The sequence below is a fragment of the Cydia splendana genome, chromosome Z, assembly GCF_910591565.1.
Source record: "Cydia splendana chromosome Z, ilCydSple1.2, whole genome shotgun sequence".
Lineage (NCBI taxonomy): Eukaryota > Metazoa > Arthropoda > Insecta > Lepidoptera > Tortricidae > Cydia > Cydia splendana.
In genome coordinates this window covers 21,165,005-21,187,030 of record NC_085987.1, presented here as the reverse complement: position 1 = coordinate 21,187,030, position 22,026 = coordinate 21,165,005, and the positions used below count along the sequence as shown (strand labels likewise).

The following is a 22,026-nucleotide window of genomic DNA, read 5'->3' as shown; positions in this document are numbered from 1 at the left end:
TGTTTAATACGTGATCTATAGCTACGGAACCCTCCCATATGGGTGGTGCGACACGCACTTGGCCAATTTTTTTATATGCGTTTTTTTACAAACCTAAAAAAATATACTGGGTGTTTCCTGTGACTGGAGCAATAAATTTAATTTAATCAAGTCAACAGCAGAAGTCTCTAAGCGGGCGAGGTGTTTAAAATAATCTTGACGCGACTTTATTGTAAATAGAATAAGGGCGTGTCAAGGTTATTTTGGACACCTTCCCCATTTAGCGACTTCTGTTACTGACTGTACTAAGTGTTCTAGAAATATGGAATGCTGATCTAAGGCTGTAGACTTCGAGCAACACCGGCTTCTGACGCTGTAGACATCGTCTAAGAGATGCGGCATAAGCTGGTAGATGAAGGGTTGGGCCTGCAGGTTCTAGAAGCTTTAGTATATTGTGGTCTCTTTCGCACATTCCGTAAGAGTAACCATCAGGTAGCTCTCCTTGTCTCTCCTCACAGTCGGTATCTCAATGACGATTTGAGTCAGCTGCCTAGCACAATTAGGAATGAGCTTTAAAAAAACAGGGTGTTCTGATACTAGCGTGTTTTAAGATTGTTTTATTTTAGAGAATGGTGTATTTTAGGATTAGTGTATTTTGGGATTAGTTTGATCTGAGTTTCAACTCTTATGACATTAGGTGATGCGGGGTTGTATATAATAAAGATATGTTCGTTTTGTTTTTAGGGTGTTTTGGGACTTAGGTATTTTGTTGTTAGGCTATGTTGAATTTATCTTTATATGAGAATATGTGTTTTTGACCTTATGTTGTACTGTGCAATAGGGTAATAGGTTCAAGTGAACCGGAAACGCACCATTTTAACCGCGCGAGTCCGCTTGGCACCCTTATCATAATAATTGGCGTGTGCTAGTGCAAGTTCTAGTGAACTTCCAACCCAGAGGGTAAAATAGCCCATCATCCTTATGGATCCAATAGTTACCTTTACAATTTCAACATTAAGTTGCAGTGGGCGAAGATCGGACTATTTTTCTATTGATTTGGGAAGCCTTCACGGTTTATTTTTTTGCTTGAATATAGTAAGGTTTTCTTAAAATGTTAATTATTATATTAAACAAGTATGAAATTTAGTTTCTACGCATATTTTTTAAAACTTCCAGCAATAATCCATTTTTACAATAGTTTAGTCGTTATTTAGCGGGAGAAGATCGGACGTTCACGGGGTAAGACCGGTAACCTATTCACTTCAGATGTATGATTCCTGGGAATTTTAGTCAGCCCTGGTTCAACTAAAGGTAACCTTTTGGATATTTTTTACCTTTTTTATATTATAAGCGAAAATAAGTAAAATTCTTCTGAACAATCGCTAGTACGTCCGGTCTTATACCGAGCCAAGTACCAACAAACATGGTCTACACTACTAACCGATAATCCAAAGCCAAAGGCTACCGTTTTATTGGATTTTAAAAAGTATTTTGAAGACTTTTGGTTCGACAAAGTAACGGTGGAGGGAATCTGTTGTTCCGAAGACAAATTTCAAACAACCAACGCTATTGAGTCATCTTTAGTAACTTTTTAGTTATTTTTGTCCCTGGTGGTTTATCATACCGTGAGTCTGCGCGCGCACTGCTAGGTCCCGGCAGAATACCAGCGCTGTGGCAGCAATGCTGCAGGTCATGCTGAGTCGGCGCCTTTTCGCGACTACATAGTCGTGACAAAAAAATATCCTAGTATGTAGTTAGTAATTAGTTTAGTACAGTACTTAGACATAAGTTTTAGTTTTATTCTTATCATAAGTTCAATTTTTTTTTGTCACGATAATGTTTTGCAATAACGTATTTATCTATCTCTCCATCTATCTATCTATTGAGGGATGGCACCATCGCTTAAACACGATACTACCGAAAACGCCGAACATATTCTTGTTTTTAAAAGGTTTAAGAAAAGAAGCGTTTCATTACGAAATCAAAGTTTTTCAGCAATTGTTCAAAAGAAAACGAACAGAAAGCAAAATGTTATAATCTTTGATCGAAAATATAAAGTGCTTTTGAAAAAACTAAAAGTCAATGAAATAACTCCGATATCATTTATAAATAAAATGATTTTTTTAGTCTTTTTATTAAACCAGACAAGTAAAAAAGGGCAAAAAAGGCAATAAGGAATAATTACAATGAAAAAAAAAACACTATTTAGCCTACGACGTACTCCACCCACCTGTCGAAGAGCAACTACCTGAACTGCCTCAAAAGTAACTCAGATCACTAATAGTGTGCCTTCTTAGTGTGCTAGTTTAGTTAGTTTAGACCAAAGTTTGATATTTCTTCGAGTGCTTATTTTGAGTCCCGTGCAAGCGAAATATTCTATAATAGATTCAAGAGCGTAGCGAGTGAATCTAATTTAGAATCTTGAGCGTAGTAAGGGACTCAAAAGCGCATGAGATGTAAATAACTTTGATCTCGTGTATACACAAAAGTTTTCACCTGAGCAGTGAGAACATACCTATTAGACAACTTGAAAAATGTAATCCTTCTTCGTCACTTTATACCTATGCACTCATGTTTTCTTAAGATATACAAACAATTAAGTTTAATTACCGCAATCGAATACGAAAACAAAATGAAATAATAAATTTCAGTAAAATAATATGGAAATAACGAACATCAACTGACACTTCAATCGATAACTTTTTTTTTGTAAAAAAAAACTTTGTAAGATACGGTCCGAATTGCGGATAAGTACGTACTATTAGTCAACTATAGTAGAAATTCTTAAAAGTAAAATAATTAATTTTGCGTGATAATATGTGTATTTTTTGAGTTCATTATTTTAATTGTACAATAAAATACCTAAAATATAATATATTTATCAGTTTTTATCAAATCTTAAACTTTATTTTACTTAAATAATTATTAAGTATTCATACTCGTACGGAGCTCGTACGTGGTTTGGAACGATGCGTTCTGAAGTTTTTCGGAGGTCTATTATAAACAGTCAATATACCGTTGAATGTCGTTTGAACTTTTTTCGTCTGTTTCTTTTTGCTAACAGTGTGAAAGGGACAGAGATAATAGAACCCAAGTATTTCGAACTTGTATTAGACCCCGCATGTTGAAATGACATTTGACTATAAAGGCCACTTGAATGTCATTTTGTCTCACTCAGTGAGCAAAATCGCATTTTGCTCACTGTTTTTAAGAAGCAAAGTACCCTTGTTCGAGCTGCTGAGGTGAAAAAGACTTTTCACATTAATACATGAGAAACTGGGTGTGAACATACACAAATTTAAATCTGATTTTGAGTTGGCACAGGTGAATGCCTGTCGCTCGGTTTTCCCAAACTGCAAATTGGGATTGGGACCGGATGTTACTATCACTTTAACAAAGCAGTCTGGAAAAAGGGCGAAAAATTGCAAATAGATGCGACCGAAGAAAGCCGAAAACTAGTGGAAATGTCTGCTGATTTGGCATTGTTGCCTGCAGATGAAATAAACGATTGTTGGGTGTCCATTTTAAGTGTAGTATTACTGTTTAAAAAATATATGGAGACATTTTGGCTGAAATTAGGACCTGAAATAATCAGTTGCAGTCATGAAAAGCACAGAACTAATGATCCTTTAGACGGTTGGCACCGAAGATTAAATATCCGCATGCCACATAAGCCTACACTGATTCGCTTTGTGTATAAATTAAAAAAGAGTCCAGATATCAAAACACTCGTATCAATAATGCTCTTTTCAGTGGGGCTAGCAGGCGTCGCATCGACGTCGTTTTCGACACAAAATGTCGTGATCTATTGATTGAGCTGCACATAGGCTATATTGATGCAATCACATTTTTGAAACATGTGCGTCTTTTAAAAGCCAGACTGCGATAAAGCAAAAAAAGCAAAACAGGTAGTGTAGATATTTTTTTAAACATAAGGAGACAATTTGTGTTACTTTTTAGTAAAAGGTCCCACTTTGTCACTTACCATATAGACGAGATTTGCTTTTATCTTTATATCCTTCCAATTATATCATTTTGTTTAATACGTGATCTATAGCTACGGAACCCTCCCATATGGGTGGTGCGACACGCACTTGGCCAATTTTTTTATATGCGTTTTTTTACAAACCTAAAAAAATATACTGGGTGTTTCCTGTGACTGGAGCAATAAATTTTATTTAATCAAGTCAACAGCAGAAGTCTCTAAGCGGGCGAGGTGTTTAAAATAATCTTGACGCGACTTTATTGTAAATAGAATAAGGGCGTGTCAAGGTTATTTTGGACACCTTCCCCATTTAGCGACTTCTGTTACTGACTGTACTAAGTGTTCTAGAAATATGGAATGCTGATCTAAGGCTGTAGACTTCGAGCAACACCGGCTTCTGACGCTGTAGACATCGTCTAAGAGATGCGGCATAAGCTGGTAGATGAAGGGTTGGGCCTGCAGGTTCTAGAAGCTTTAGTATATTGTGGTCTCTTTCGCACATTCCGTAAGAGTAACCATCAGGTAGCTCTCCTTGTCTCTCCTCACAGTCGGTATCTCAATGACGATTTGAGTCAGCTGCCTAGCACAATTAGGAATGAGCTTTAAAAAAACAGGGTGTTCTGATACTAGCGTGTTTTAAGATTGTTTTATTTTAGAGAATGGTGTATTTTAGGATTAGTGTATTTTGGGATTAGTTTGATCTGAGTTTCAACTCTTATGACATTAGGTGATGCGGGGTTGTATATAATAAAGATATGTTCGTTTTGTTTTTAGGGTGTTTTGGGACTTAGGTATTTTGTTGTTAGGCTATGTTGAATTTATCTTTATATGAGAATATGTGTTTTTGACCTTATGTTGTACTGTGCAATAGGGTAATAGGTTCAAGTGAACCGGAAACGCACCATTTTAACCGCGCGAGTCCGCTTGGCACCCTTATCATAATAATTGGCGTGTGCTAGTGCAAGTTCTAGTGAACTTCCAACCCAGAGGGTAAAATAGCCCATCATCCTTATGGATCCAATAGTTACCTTTACAATTTCAACATTAAGTTGCAGTGGGCGAAGATCGGACTATTTTTCTATTGATTTGGGAAGCCTTCACGGTTTATTTTTTTGCTTGAATATAGTAAGGTTTTCTTAAAATGTTAATTATTATATTAAACAAGTATGAAATTTAGTTTCTACGCATATTTTTTAAAACTTCCAGCAATAATCCATTTTTACAATAGTTTAGTCGTTATTTAGCGGGAGAAGATCGGACGTTCACGGGGTAAGACCGGTAACCTATTCACTTCAGATGTATGATTCCTGGGAATTTTAGTCAGCCCTGGTTCAACTAAAGGTAACCTTTTGGATATTTTTTACCTTTTTTATATTATAAGCGAAAATAAGTAAAATTCTTCTGAACAATCGCTAGTACGTCCGGTCTTATACCGAGCCAAGTACCAACAAACATGGTCTACACTACTAACCGATAATCCAAAGCCAAAGGCTACCGTTTTATTGGATTTTAAAAAGTATTTTGAAGACTTTTGGTTCGACAAAGTAACGGTGGAGGGAATCTGTTGTTCCGAAGACAAATTTCAAACAACCAACGCTATTGAGTCATCTTTAGTAACTTTTTAGTTATTTTTGTCCCTGGTGGTTTATCATACCGTGAGTCTGCGCGCGCACTGCTAGGTCCCGGCAGAATACCAGCGCTGTGGCAGCAATGCTGCAGGTCATGCTGAGTCGGCGCCTTTTCGCGACTACATAGTCGTGACAAAAAAATATCCTAGTATGTAGTTAGTAATTAGTTTAGTACAGTACTTAGACATAAGTTTTAGTTTTATTCTTATCATAAGTTCAATTTTTTTTTGTCACGATAATGTTTTGCAATAACGTATTTATCTATCTCTCCATCTATCTATCTATTGAGGGATGGCACCATCGCTTAAACACGATACTACCGAAAACGCCGAACATATTCTTGTTTTTAAAAGGTTTAAGAAAAGAAGCGTTTCATTACGAAATCAAAGTTTTTCAGCAATTGTTCAAAAGAAAACGAACAGAAAGCAAAATGTTATAATCTTTGATCGAAAATATAAAGTGCTTTTGAAAAAACTAAAAGTCAATGAAATAACTCCGATATCATTTATAAATAAAATGATTTTTTTAGTCTTTTTATTAAACCAGACAAGTAAAAAAGGGCAAAAAAGGCAATAAGGAATAATTACAATGAAAAAAAAACACTATTTAGCCTACGACGTACTCCACCCACCTGTCGAAGAGCAACTACCTGAACTGCCTCAAAAGTAACTCAGATCACTAATAGTGTGCCTTCTTAGTGTGCTAGTTTAGTTAGTTTAGACCAAAGTTTGATATTTCTTCGAGTGCTTATTTTGAGTCCCGTGCAAGCGAAATATTCTATAATAGATTCAAGAGCGTAGCGAGTGAATCTAATTTAGAATCTTGAGCGTAGTAAGGGACTCAAAAGCGCATGAGATGTAAATAACTTTGATCTCGTGTATACACAAAAGTTTTCACCTGAGCAGTGAGAACATACCTATTAGACAACTTGAAAAATGTAATCCTTCTTCGTCACTTTATACCTATGCACTCATGTTTTCTTAAGATATACAAACAATTAAGTTTAATTACCGCAATCGAATACGAAAACAAAATGAAATAATAAATTTCAGTAAAATAATATGGAAATAACGAACATCAACTGACACTTCAATCGATAACTTTTTTTTTGTAAAAAAAAACTTTGTAAGATACGGTCCGAATTGCGGATAAGTACGTACTATTAGTCAACTATAGTAGAAATTCTTAAAAGTAAAATAATTAATTTTGCGTGATAATATGTGTATTTTTTGAGTTCATTATTTTAATTGTACAATAAAATACCTAAAATATAATATATTTATCAGTTTTTATCAAATCTTAAACTTTATTTTACTTAAATAATTATTAAGTATTCATACTCGTACGGAGCTCGTACGTGGTTTGGAACGATGCGTTCTGAAGTTTTTCGGAGGTCTATTATAAACAGTCAATATACCGTTGAATGTCGTTTGAACTTTTTTCGTCTGTTTCTTTTTGCTAACAGTGTGAAAGGGATAGAGATAATAGAACCCAAGTATTTCGAACTTGTATTAGACCCCGCATGTTGAAATGACATTTGACTATAAAGGCCACTTGAATGTCATTTTGTCTCACTCAGTGAGCAAAATCGCATTTTGCTCACTGTTTTTAAGAAGCAAAGTACCCTTGTTCGAGCTGCTGAGGTGAAAAAGACTTTTCACATTAATACATGAGAAACTGGGTGTGAACATACACAAATTTAAATCTGATTTTGAGTTGGCACAGGTGAATGCCTGTCGCTCGGTTTTCCCAAACTGCAAATTGGGATTGGGACCGGATGTTACTATCACTTTAACAAAGCAGTCTGGAAAAAGGGCGAAAAATTGCAAATAGATGCGACCGAAGAAAGCCGAAAACTAGTGGAAATGTCTGCTGATTTGGCATTGTTGCCTGCAGATGAAATAAACGATTGTTGGGTGTCCATTTTAAGTGTAGTATTACTGTTTAAAAAATATATGGAGACATTTTGGCTGAAATTAGGACCTGAAATAATCAGTTGCAGTCATGAAAAGCACAGAACTAATGATCCTTTAGACGGTTGGCACCGAAGATTAAATATCCGCATGCCACATAAGCCTACACTGATTCGCTTTGTGTATAAATTAAAAAAGAGTCCAGATATCAAAACACTCGTATCAATAATGCTCTTTTCAGTGGGGCTAGCAGGCGTCGCATCGACGTCGTTTTCGACACAAAATGTCGTGATCTATTGATTGAGCTGCACATAGGCTATATTGATGCAATCACATTTTTGAAACATGTGCGTCTTTTAAAAGCCAGACTGCGATAAAGCAAAAAAAGCAAAACAGGTAGTGTAGATATTTTTTTAAACATAAGGAGACAATTTGTGTTACTTTTTAGTAAAAGGTCCCACTTTGTCACTTACCATATAGACGAGATTTGCTTTTATCTTTATATCCTTCCAATTATATCATTTTGTTTAATACGTGATCTATAGCTACGGAACCCTCCCATATGGGTGGTGCGACACGCACTTGGCCAATTTTTTTATATGCGTTTTTTTACAAACCTAAAAAAATATACTGGGTATTTCCTGTGACTGGAGCAATAAATTTAATTTAATCAAGTCAACAGCAGAAGTCTCTAAGCGGGCGAGGTGTTTAAAATAATCTTGACGCGACTTTATTGTAAATAGAATAAGGGCGTGTCAAGGTTATTTTGGACACCTTCCCCATTTAGCGACTTCTGTTACTGACTGTACTAAGTGTTCTAGAAATATGGAATGCTGATCTAAGGCTGTAGACTTCGAGCAACACCGGCTTCTGACGCTGTAGACATCGTCTAAGAGATGCGGCATAAGCTGGTAGATGAAGGGTTGGGCCTGCAGGTTCTAGAAGCTTTAGTATATTGTGGTCTCTTTCGCACATTCCGTAAGAGTAACCATCAGGTAGCTCTCCTTGTCTCTCCTCACAGTCGGTATCTCAATGACGATTTGAGTCAGCTGCCTAGCACAATTAGGAATGAGCTTTAAAAAAACAGGGTGTTCTGATACTAGCGTGTTTTAAGATTGTTTTATTTTAGAGAATGGTGTATTTTAGGATTAGTGTATTTTGGGATTAGTTTGATCTGAGTTTCAACTCTTATGACATTAGGTGATGCGGGGTTGTATATAATAAAGATATGTTCGTTTTGTTTTTAGGGTGTTTTGGGACTTAGGTATTTTGTTGTTAGGCTATGTTGAATTTATCTTTATATGAGAATATGTGTTTTTGACCTTATGTTGTACTGTGCAATAGGGTAATAGGTTCAAGTGAACCGGAAACGCACCATTTTAACCGCGCGAGTCCGCTTGGCACCCTTATCATAATAATTGGCGTGTGCTAGTGCAAGTTCTAGTGAACTTCCAACCCAGAGGGTAAAATAGCCCATCATCCTTATGGATCCAATAGTTACCTTTACAATTTCAACATTAAGTTGCAGTGGGCGAAGATCGGACTATTTTTCTATTGATTTGGGAAGCCTTCACGGTTTATTTTTTTGCTTGAATATAGTAAGGTTTTCTTAAAATGTTAATTATTATATTAAACAAGTATGAAATTTAGTTTCTACGCATATTTTTTAAAACTTCCAGCAATAATCCATTTTTACAATAGTTTAGTCGTTATTTAGCGGGAGAAGATCGGACGTTCACGGGGTAAGACCGGTAACCTATTCACTTCAGATGTATGATTCCTGGGAATTTTAGTCAGCCCTGGTTCAACTAAAGGTAACCTTTTGGATATTTTTTACCTTTTTTATATTATAAGCGAAAATAAGTAAAATTCTTCTGAACAATCGCTAGGACGTCCGGTCTTATACCGAGCCAAGTACCAACAAACATGGTCTACACTACTAACCGATAATCCAAAGCCAAAGGCTACCGTTTTATTGGATTTTAAAAAGTATTTTGAAGACTTTTGGTTCGACAAAGTAACGGTGGAGGGAATCTGTTGTTCCGAAGACAAATTTCAAACAACCAACGCTATTGAGTCATCTTTAGTAACTTTTTAGTTATTTTTGTCCCTGGTGGTTTATCATACCGTGAGTCTGCGCGCGCACTGCTAGGTCCCGGCAGAATACCAGCGCTGTGGCAGCAATGCTGCAGGTCATGCTGAGTCGGCGCCTTTTCGCGACTACATAGTCGTGACAAAAAAATATCCTAGTATGTAGTTAGTAATTAGTTTAGTACAGTACTTAGACATAAGTTTTAGTTTTATTCTTATCATAAGTTCAATATTTTTTTGTCACGATAATGTTTTGCAATAACGTATTTATCTATCTCTCCATCTATCTATCTATTGAGGGATGGCACCATCGCTTAAACACGATACTACCGAAAACGCCGAACATATTCTTGTTTTTAAAAGGTTTAAGAAAAGAAGCGTTTCATTACGAAATCAAAGTTTTTCAGCAATTGTTCAAAAGAAAACGAACAGAAAGCAAAATGTTATAATCTTTGATCGAAAATATAAAGTGCTTTTGAAAAAACTAAAAGTCAATGAAATAACTCCGATATCATTTATAAATAAAATGATTTTTTTAGTCTTTTTATTAAACCAGACAAGTAAAAAAGGGCAAAAAAGGCAATAAGGAATAATTACAATGAAAAAAAAAACACTATTTAGCCTACGACGTACTCCACCCACCTGTCGAAGAGCAACTACCTGAACTGCCTCAAAAGTAACTCAGATCACTAATAGTGTGCCTTCTTAGTGTGCTAGGTTCATAGGTTGGCCTTAGAAGTTTTGTTTTAAGTTCTCTGTAATTTTATAAATAAACTTGATATTTTCTTTTAACACCACATTTTTCTCTAATTCTAATTATGCGTCACTCCATTTTAACACAACAAGTTGTAGTAGAAACGGGTCACGGAATTAAATAGTTCAGCCATTTACGTTTCAATTCAAGCTATTTAAAAAAAATATAGTGTTTACGAAGATATAAAACAGAATGAAGAAAAAATCAGAATCAATAGTGGTATAATGGAAGAGGTACTATTTCTAGTGGTAGAAAAAGTAATAAAAACAAAGTACCCTTTCTAGTCGTACTAATCAAGGTTTAAAATATACAGGGTGGAAAGATAAGTCGGGCCCTGGAGGGAAACTACCTTAAATCCTTAAGCTGGCTCATTTTACTTAAAGGAGACATTCCTTTATTTTTAAAAAGAAACAGAACTGCATTCAAAGTATTTTTCTTTTTTTCTTCAATTTGGCTTGTCTAAAAAAATCTTGAGTACTAAATATTAGATTACTAGCTGTGCCCGCGGTTCCGCCGCGTGTAATTCGGTCTGTGTCAGTAAGCGGCTAATTTCTAATCCTAATTTCTCTCCCTCTCGCCTGGAGGCGGAACTTGAAGTAAAGTTGACATATGGATATGCTAGAGGACTGAAGTCCAGATAAAATATTTTACAATTAGGTACCACTAAATAAAACTAGTCTTCTGTTTAGTTGGTACTCTATGAATGTCCAATGTAAAGTGAACCCTAAATGGGTCTTTAATTAAGTCCGTGATTGTACAGTACCTACACTTAGGAAAATTGATTTTCGAAATTATGCTACGGACCCAACTATACAGGGTGTAATCGTTAATTGTAGCACAGCGTACAGAGGCTGTTCGGGGAACTGGACATAGAAGGAATTCCAACAGTGGTCAATCGGGGAAATGTCCGGATAAGGAAACGGACGAACTAGGAAATGGATTATTAAGGAATTTGGAAGGTGGACGTTCAGGGAAGTGGCCGTAGGTGACCGGATCCCTTAGTGTTATTTCTAAAGCTTTTGCCTTTCGCCGCAATGACCGGTTGAAATGATAATATATAGCATCCTTTGAAAATTATCTTTGGAAAAACAGTTGTAAATGCGTTTATTGCCGCCACTTCGAAATCAAAAGTATTTTTTTCTGGCTTCCAATTAATGCTTGAATTAATCATATTTAGTAATATTTTATACGATTCTGTTTTTTATCTGGTAGCAGGGCAAAAATCAATGGCACTATGCATATTGCTATTGTATATGGCTATTGTAACCGTGTATGGAGTAAAGTTGTTTAAAACCTTTCGGGCAACTTTTAAAAGTAATATCTTCAGTTGGTATTGTTCAGTTGGTAAACCAAATGTTGAAAACCTAAATTCTGAACAGACGCATTATTTTATTGTTTTTCTTGTTAGACAAATAGATTTAGATTAGATTTAGATTCATTTATTTCTCAATAAGTATTACATGTTTTTATTACAACCGAATATAAAGATGAATACATATTAAGATCGTCAAAAAATATTAAAATTAATCTAATAAATAATACATGCTATAACTGTTTACAAATTACAATATTAAATTACATATTTGAGGTAGCATTATATTCATTATTTAGGTATTCCTTTATGCTGTACACTGTCTTATTGAGTAGCAATTTCTTTACTTGGAGACTGAACGTGTTGATATTAGTTTCGGCTTTAATTTCTTTTGGCAGCTTATTATACAATTTCTGAGCCATTATCTTGGGGGATTTTTTAGCAATGTTCAATCTACTTTTTATTGGCCTCAGATTGTCTGGATACTTTGTTGGGCGAACCCTGATATCCCTACCACATACAAATTCACTCTGGTTTTTTCTTACGTATAATAATACCTCATAAATATATGTTGACACTGTTGTTAAGATTCCTAGGCTTTTAAAAAGGTCCCTACAACTATCTCTGTACTTTGCGTTAGCTAGGACTCTGATTGCACGCACGTTCGCTGTCATGATTGCTGCACACCAGCATTTTAGTGGCGCGTTTGCGTTAATCATTAGGGCTCTAGCTTTTTCAATCAGGGTACGATTTTTTCTTTCTGCTAATCCATCTTGGTGCGCTGTGTTCGGGGCACTAAGGCTTCTCTGTATCCCGCAGCGTTTCAGATAAGCGTCGAAGTCCCTGTTGATATATTCGGTGGCTTTATCGGATTGTAATGCCTTGAGTTTGTTCGCCGTGTGCGTTTCTGTTAACTCTTTGAACTGTTTAAATTTTTCTAAGACTTCGCTCTTGCATTTCAGCAGGTAAACTCGACTGTAACGGGAGGAATCGTCGATTAATGTGACAAAGTACTTGTTACCGCTTATTGTGGCTGTTCGTGTATGTCCACAAACGTCAGAGTGAACAATTTGTAAGCGTTCAGTCGTTCTTTGAGTTGTTTTCTCGCGAGGAGCCGGTACTCGATGCATTTTTGCTTGAATGCACGCTTCACATTCCGGTAATGTCTCTTTAGGATTAAATTGCAAGCCAAGTATGTTTTGATTATGAAGTGCTAATTTCATGTCTTTGGTGTTCTTGATGATTCAAATTTTGTGGTAATTGGAGGTGTTTCATCATCATCAGTGGCCAGGTTGTGGCACTCATGCTTGCTTGGTTTAATATAATAGAGACCGTTTTCTTTGTAGGCCGTGAGAATAATCTTATATTTTTGGTTGTTTACTCTTGCCTTGTTTTTTGTGAATAGAACTGTACATCCAGCGTCCGTTATCTTGCTGACAGACATTAGGTTGGTGCATAGGCTAGGTACGTACAGTGTGTCTTTCAGGTGTGTGAGTGCATCACCACTGCCATTTTTTGTAATATAAGAGACTGTACCTTTCCCTTTCAAACCAACACAGACAAGACAGGTACCAAACCAACGTCAAGTACTCGTATTATGTGGGGTTAATGTATTATTTTATTCAAATGTGGGGTTTGTATTTAAGTTTAATTTAGTTGGTAATAAAGTGTTTAGCAATGAGACTAGTGCCTTTAATTTCGTGTAGTTATCTTAAGTGCTGTTGGTATCGCTAACTCTTGAAATAAACGTCGTAATAATAATAAACAAAGTATAAAGAGCTGTCATTAGCACTTACTTGTCAATTTACTGTGCTGTACATTGCTGGCATTTATAATTTTGATAGAAAGTTAATAAAGTCTCAATTTTAGTTTATTAATTAAATTAAGGTCATGGTTAAGTTTAAAAACTATGTTACTTTAAAAAAACCCACTTGCCGGTAACAGACTGTATATTAACTACATATTTCAAACCCACAAATATTAGGTCTATTTTATAAAAAATGATGACGCCCCATTACTGCCAGAATAGGCCAATTTTCCCAGAAGATCCTTTAGATTTTAGATGAACTAGGACATAACAGGGGAATTTCATCTATAAAAATTAAATTATGAAAGTATGTTATTTATATAATTTTTACCTTATGGAACAAATTTTAGGATTTAGGAATTTTGTTATAAAAAAATAAGGTTAATTTTTAAATTCTAAATTAAAATCGTAGTATTAAATTATCTGCATGTCACGTGATCTAAAACGCCAACCACCATTTGTTTCTCTGATGGAAAGCCACATTTTTTTGTATTGCGTCATCTCAGTACTAAAAAAGCGTTTATTAACATTTGAGTTTCGATAACAATTTAAGTTTTCCTTAAATTCATGCCTCGACTGTGGTACCAGTTGTGTTTAAATTAAAGTGATTGATGCATATAAAGTGAAAATGTCATCTAGACTTGAACGTCGCTTATGTTGTTAGGGTTCTATAATAGATTCACGAGCGTAGCGAATCTAATCTAATTTAGAATCTTGAGCGTAGTAAGGGACTCAAAAGCGCACGAGATGTAAATAACTTTGATCTCGTGTAGTACACAAATTTTTTCATCTTAGCAGTGAGAACATACCTATTAGACAACTTGAATAATGTAATCCTTCTTCGTCACTTAATATATACCTATGCACTCATGTTTTCTTAAGATATACAAACAATTAAGTTTAATTGCCGCAATCTAACACAAAAACAAAACGTAATAATAAATTTCTGTAAAATAATATGGAAATAACGAAAATCAAAACTTGTAAAAAAAAACTTTGTAAGATACGGTCCGAATTGCAGATACGTACTATTTGTCAACCATAGTAGAAATTCTTAAAAGTAAAATAATTAATTTTGCGTGATAATCTGTGTATTTTTTGAGTTCATTATTTTAATTGTACAATAAAATACCTAAAATATAGTATTTTTATCAGTTTTTATCAAATCTTAAACTTTATTTTAATTAAATAATTATTAAGAATTCATACTCGTGCGGGAGCTCGTATGTGGTTTGGAACGCTGCGTTCTGAAGTTTTTCGGGGGTCTATTATAAACAGTCAATATACCGTTGAATGTGGTTTGAACTTTTTTTTCGTCTGTTTCTTTTTGCTAACAGTGTGAAAGGGACAGAGATAATAGAACCCAAGTATTTCGAACTTGTATTAGACCCCGCATGTTGAAATGACATTGGACTATAAAGGTCACTTGAATGTCATTTTGTCTCACTCAGTGAGCAAAATCGCATTTTGCTCACTGTTTTTAAGAAGCAAAGTACCCTTGTTCGAGCTGCTGAGGTGTAAAACTTATTTCATCTCTTGTAAAATGTTAATTATTTGGCAAGATCTTTAGATATTTTGATATTGCCTACATTTGAACAACAATATCTGTGAATAAAATTGGTTACGCTTGATATTCATAATTTCCTTATTTCAAACGTAAAATTAATGCTTTTAAACATTAAAATAACTTATTTCATAAAAAAAAAAATTTCTTGCAAAGTTTCAGTCGCATTATGATAATTGGTACTTTATGACATTCATTGACCGACAATGGCAAACATATTGCCGTCTTGTAACTTGGAAATAACAAAAGATGAGAAAAATAAGTTTCGCTTAAAATAAATAAAAAAACACTTAGATCGTACATGCTTGCAAAATATAGAAGAGTTGGTCATGCGGCACTCCGGGGTATATTTCGGACGGTTTAGAACGCAAAATGACTAGTGTAACATTTTGCCTATGTAATATCGCTCTTAGTCTATACGCCAAAATGCCAAAATGCCTACATCATTTTCGTCGTTTTATCTTTACGTTAGCGATGGCAACGGAGCCCCGCGGGGCTCCTATTCTGTGCGGTTTGGCCTTCGGCCATTTGAAGATAACTAACGAGCCTAACCTACCTGTGTGATATAAAAAAGTGGTCATTTTGCGTTCTAGACCGTTCGCGATGTAGACTAAAAGCGATATAGGCAAAATATTACACTAGTCATTTTGCGTTCTAGACCGTCCGCGACTATACCGGCACTCCTTTAACTCCTGGTTTTGACGCTTTATGCCCAAAATGCAGAATGTCAGATTTGCAGGATGCCAGATTTAGCAGAATGTCAGATTCGTAAAAAGTCAGATTCGCCTAATGCCAGATTCGCAAATAGCTAGATTCGCAAATGCCAGATTTGTAAAACGTCATATTCTCAGAATGCCAGATTGATTCTTCGCTTGACATTTTCCTATTGGGCAAAATTCCGGGTACTAAAATGAGAAACGAGATTTGGACCAATAAGAGGGAAATCGGAGGACCGCTTTTCCATACGACCGTAGTCCATGTTACCTGTTTGAAGGTTGGTAAAGGGTTTAAATCAATGCTAGTTTCCTCTTTCAATGACTCGAATTTTGCTTCGAAAATATTTTGCACGGAATCAAAATTTTTGGTAACATCTACCTTACTTGTTATAATAGTACCTTGCACTCGTGTGTTGTGGTAAAAAAAATATTTTTTACAAAATCGGGTTGACACTTATGATATGAATACTATTTTTCACGATACATGTCCGCGGCTCATTTATTGTTACAGATGCATTGATTCGTACAGCGCCAATTGGTGGTGCCGTCTTTGTTCTTCGCATGCATATTAAAACGATATCCATTGTGCAACAAAGTTGGGTTTCCCTTTTAATTTTCTATAAAGCAAAATCTTCGTCCATTTTATATAACTCTATTATTTAAGTTACTTCTAATTGTAATGACATTAAGTCGTCAAAACCAAAAATAGACAAACTACGTTCACAATACTTTGGCATAATAAAGTGGCTAGTATGTTTTAATGCAGATAGGTCGCATTTAACTATGCTTTGTTATAAATTTATATAAAATGCCTGCAAATTAAATAAATATAGAAAACTTTTAATATATAAATACAAAACTGGAGATCTCAGATTGAAATCCCGCCGGTCAGGGAATTTATTTGTGTGTTTTTTTACTTATATTTGTTCCAGAGTTATGGATGTTTTCTATACATATACAAGTATTTGAGTCGCTAAACTTCAAACTCGGGTAAATCCATCTGTTAGATTATGCGATTTTGGTATTAAGAAAAAGGTAATAGGGTAGAGTTTTGCTGAGAGGGGGTTGAATTTACCTGATTTATCTATCTGTTTAAATATTACAACGCCTAGTACTTACACAAGCGGCCCAATTCGAACAATACTCATAAGATGTCACAGGGATACGATACCAATCTGTCAGTGTCAAAAGTGACATTTCTTCGAACAAAAACGTCACTTTTGACACTGACAGTCTCGTATCGCTGTGCTGTGACATCTTACAAGCCGAAGCTTTTCTTAGTTTGGGGCTAGACTGATCTGTGTAAAACTATCCCGATATATGGGGAAGTATCTGGCATTCTGAGAATCTGGTATTTTGCGAATCTTGACTTTTTGCGAATCTGGCATTAGGCGAATCTGGCATCCTGCTAATCTGATATTTTGCATTTCTGGCATAAAACGTCAAAACCCATTCTACGACTCTTCTCTTTCCGCACAGACTCTAACAGCATTTGAATCATTAAAACTTTAAACGCAATTATCTTGAACTCTCTTTTAAAGTTACAAGTGAGTTGCGCGTGACACGGCGAGTAAGTTCGTGTTCTTCTCTCACTCTCACTGAGCGTAAGCGAGATGGAAGTGAGTGCCCGGGAGCACGGATATCATGTTTTCTAATTTTAATTTATTCTTTATTCAGGCAAACACTGAGTATAAGTTTACAGCTATAGCCAAGACACTTATACTCTTAATACATATGTAGTCAGTATCATAAAATTAGTACACTTGTATTACACACATTATACACTTTTCGAACTATCTCTAGAATTAAACATATGTACCTATCTATTATCTATTACTAAGTTACATAGAGATTTAAAAAAAAACTGATAATTATTAAGTAACATAGATAGAGTTTAGTTGTGCGTTTATATAAAAAAAAGTAATCGTGACCCTCAAACATGATATAGTCGAATTTTTGAAGCAATTTTCATATTTTTATCTTTTGTGCATAATTTGTTGCAAATTTTTAAAGTGCATTTTAGACCTATGTTCGTGATTTTTTTCTATAGACCGAAGGTCAAAAACTAAGGATTCGAAACAATACGGTCCCTCGAGAAAGGCCTCAAGAAAAAAACGCTACATCTTTTTAAAAACTCCGTTTTCAGACCCACTGCACCTTTTTTAAAGAATCTAGCTAATTAAGAACCCTCCCGAGCTGGTGTGATGATAACATTTATTTTTCTAGTTTTGTAGGCGTAATAGGGTTGTTGACACATGTTGAATTGTATAACTAAATCTAGTTAAATAGATAGAAAATGAGCAATTTATCACAATAAATTGGAAACTTAAATAATATATGGGAATAAAAAAAAAATACAAGACCTCAAAGATTCTAAAAAACAGATGTTACACTTAATAGCCGACAAGATCATTGTATTTTATTACCTCAAGTAACAAGGCTAACATTTTCAAAGTTTTATCGCATGGTATCCAGTTGGCTATTGTCGATATTCTATAAAAAAGAACAAGGAAACACCCTCTGTTTAGAGACATACACAGTATGATTACTTGATGAGCAAACCCCTCATAGACTAACTTCGAAGTAAAAAATATTTTATGACATACGTACATATGAGCTTAGAAAACCTACTGTATACGTAAATTAAATAGTAAGTATGATTTAATAAAGCTCACTGACGAAGACCTCGATACGATGCAGGAAAATTGGATCGCGTCCGGTGTTTTCCACGTGACTGCACCAACCAGCCAGCTTTGAGCCTTAGTACGTGAGCAGCCCGCACCGTCGACGCCCAGCACCGCGTGCCCTGTGATATTGGTTTTTTGCATCTGACAGCACGATGCCTTTGACCGTTTTACCGCATTGACTAGCATAATTGAGTATTTATCTTCAAAAACATAAGTACACGGGTACATTGCCTGTATGTGACAATGTAGCGAGTTTTTGAAATTTCACTGATACCTACTTCTAAACATTCTACCGCTAAAACACTCTAAATCTAAGCACGTTAAAATTCTTGCTTAGTGTACTTACACTAGTGCGGTAACGTAGCACCATATGTACTGTAATAAGTAGTAGATACATGCATTACGATACCAGTGCGAAAAGAAGAAAATTCGCGCGTGTCGTACAACATTTTACTTCTTCGTTTTGGCTTTTTCGGCTTCATAACAGTCTTTAAGACCATTTCTTCCCTTGGCACGTAGGACTTTGTCGATGTCCGCAGTTTTTTCGCGACGTCCCGTCTGAGAGGTCTTTTTTTTAGGGTTCCGTAGCCAAAATGGAAAAACTGAACCCTTAGTTTCGTCATGTCTGTCTGTCCGTCCGTCTCCTTCGTATGTCACAGGCATTTTGCTCGAAAACTGTAAGGTGTATTTTAATGAAATTTGTAAAATAGATGTGTTTTGTGAGCCGCTGCTAAGTTACGAAATTCAAATTAATAAATATATTCACTGAATACATATTTTTCAGAACATATTTACTTTGTGATACATTTGATAGGTATGTAAAAAAAATCATTCGTTCTTTTCAAATTATGGCTCAGTCCAGTGGGATAATTTCGCCAGTGTCAAGGTATTAGTATTAAGAACTTTAAATACGACCAAAATTGTAAGGTTAGTACAAGACAGAGCACGGTGATTTTATGAGCTGTTCTTTGAATCTATAACTGCATTTAAATATTTCTTGTTTTGTTTCACACTGCTTATAGATTATAGAAACTTCAGGTGTCTAATTAGACAAATTAATGAGTGTATCAAGATATTCTAGATCTTAATAAAATTAATGAGTTTGTGACAAGAAGATGTCGCCATATGTGCGGCGCGGTGCGGCGTGGCGTGGCGTAGCGTGGCGTGGCATGGCGTGGCGTAGAGTAGTGTCGGTAGCGCCGGGCCCACAATGCATGTTGTTTATCCGCTGGGGCGCGGTGCGAGGGCGCGGGCGGCGGGGCTCGCCCGGGCCCAGTCAGTCTCTCTCCGCCGCCGCCAGCTGCAGCCGCCCACGTTGCCCTTGCCGCGCGCGCCCTTCCTGCCCGCAATACAAACTGACACTCCGACCTTCAATTCGAGAGAACGAGACGTCGATACAAGGTTGGTTCTTTTTTTTCAAATTTGAAAGCGATGCGATGCTAATATTCTTACTCAGCGTCTCAGTTTCTCTGAATTTATTGATGAGACTACCAGGAGCAAATAGGTAATAAGCATTTTTATGATTTAAGCACCTTTAATAAAAAAGTAAGTAGGTATATAAAACAAAATTGAACTCATGATATTTTTTATAACTAATTGGTATTGCTCTGAATCATGCGAGCATAGATAATAGTTAAAAGCGCTCATCAATTATAATTTTCTTGGTCCTTTGGTCCTTGATTCCACAAAAGCCCTACAAGTTATGAGTGAAATTAGTTGACTGCTATCAGTGCTATTTATTAGCTTAAGCTATTTTATTTAATGCGAAATTATATTATGATGTGAATGTATATTTTAAGTACTTTTGTACTTTTTTATATTTACTAACAACTTATCAATTAATTACATACATAAGGCCGCTGCCTGTAGATGAGCTAGGGATATAGGAGAGCAATAGCCGCTATGTATAACATGTTAGTAATCGGTTACATAAATATTATGAACATTGGTTTAATTATCGTAATGCTCGCCTTTAAGTCGAGAGGGGTCGTAAGATGAGACACGAGACAAGTGGGGAGCAGAATGGGGTAAGCGCACGTTGTTGATGGGTGGCTGGGGCGGCTGCGAGGCGTTTGCGAGGCGGTGGCGGGACAGGGCCGGCGGTAACTAGGGTAATGGAGGCGATGCGTGCTCGCGCCGCGCGCCGCCCGACGCGACGCCCGCCGCGCCGCCCGTGCGAGCGGTGCGAGGGAGCGCGGCAAGACCGAACGCGACCATTCCACCGTAATTGTTCTGAAAGCCTCGACCTTGTACTTTACTTCACCGCTTTGCTATTCGTCACTTAGTTTTTCATCGACTCACTGAATAGATAAAATCAATGTTTGTGTACAGTCGACGTCAAAGATATGTTTACACTTTTCGCCTTATTACAAAGGAGTAAGGTGCAAAAGTGTAAACATATCTTTGACGTCGACTGTACTCAAGAGTATCCTAACCGGGATTCGGAATTATGCTGATTAGGCTACGGCCAAAATATTTATACTCGTAATTTTGCTAGATATTTCTTTAAATAAAATCGGCTTTTTTTCGTACCTATGTGTTTGTTATTTAACTTAACCGCTAGTAGTAGGGTCTAATAAGCAGAGTTCTTTGTACATGTATGTACACGTATCTGTCAGAATACTTGACTAGTCAATAAATAAGATGTAGGGAAGTACATTACCGCCATACAAAACCACAGAGAAAAAAACGTGTCTGAGGAATAATTGGCCGTGTACTTTTCAGGTTGATCCCATCGTAAAGAAAATTTGTACGCATTGCCAGAAAGAGCGATTATAAACAAAATGTTGCATATCTGCTACAGTTTTTGAGATTACACGAACTTTTAGTATGACCTAAGTAAGAAAAAACTTTCATACATTCACTTCTATATCAATGCATACATTCAAATAAAATTTAAAAACATGCGTTCTTTTACAAAGACTATTATTGTAGTATTTAGGGATTTTTATTTTTTGTTAGATTTAGTTTTAGTTATTTTATTTTATAAGGTACTTAAGTATTAATAAGTTTGTAATATAATAATAATATTTGTTCATTAAGGTTTACCCGTGCGAAGCCGGGGCGGGTCGCTATTAATTAATATGACATATGTAATAAATAGTATTGTAGTACCTTATGTATAAAATATGGATATATGTATTTTTTCGTATGAGAACATATTTTTTAGCTAAGTTTTTGTTGCTTTTTTATACCACGTTAGTGGCAAACAAATATACGGCCCTATTGATGGTGTCACATCCACGTTTCAGACCATGTAGAAAGTATTTTGAGAAAAGCTCCTCCTAGTGTATTCTCTCGAGAAAAACACGGCATGGAATTCATTGTACTCTCATTAATTACCACTAATTATTCATTAGGTAGGTACTCATTAGTATGTCAACCATAAAGGAACAGAAGGTCTGTTTCAGAACCATTAAGTACTAGAATTCATTAGGTACGGCATTGACCATGAGTGCATGCTACATGTTTCCTAAAGCCCCTGCTACACGGCAGCCGACAAGCCCCCAAACCGCGTGGCCTTGGTCTGTCCCGGACCGTGTAGACAGTTGTTACCAACAAAATTTCGTTTGACCTCCGGACGCCCTTGG

At 36.0% G+C, this 22,026-nt stretch overlaps 1 protein-coding gene and 1 long non-coding RNA gene across 2 annotated transcripts in view; one reads left to right on the top strand and one right to left on the bottom strand.

Annotated features, from left to right (window-relative positions):
- Window positions 1–22,026, bottom strand: part of LOC134804934 (uncharacterized) — a 401,964-nt gene that overhangs the window by 46,506 nt on the left and 333,432 nt on the right. The gene's annotated exons all lie outside the window — the stretch shown is intronic.
- The window catches only part of LOC134804770 (acetylcholinesterase-like), a 101,917-nt gene continuing 99,452 nt past the window's right edge, over window positions 19,562–22,026 (top strand). The window contains exon 1 of the mRNA XM_063777993.1: window positions 19,562–19,837. The gene's annotated coding sequence lies outside the window, so the exon portion shown is untranslated. The remainder of the gene's footprint in view (window positions 19,838–22,026) is intronic.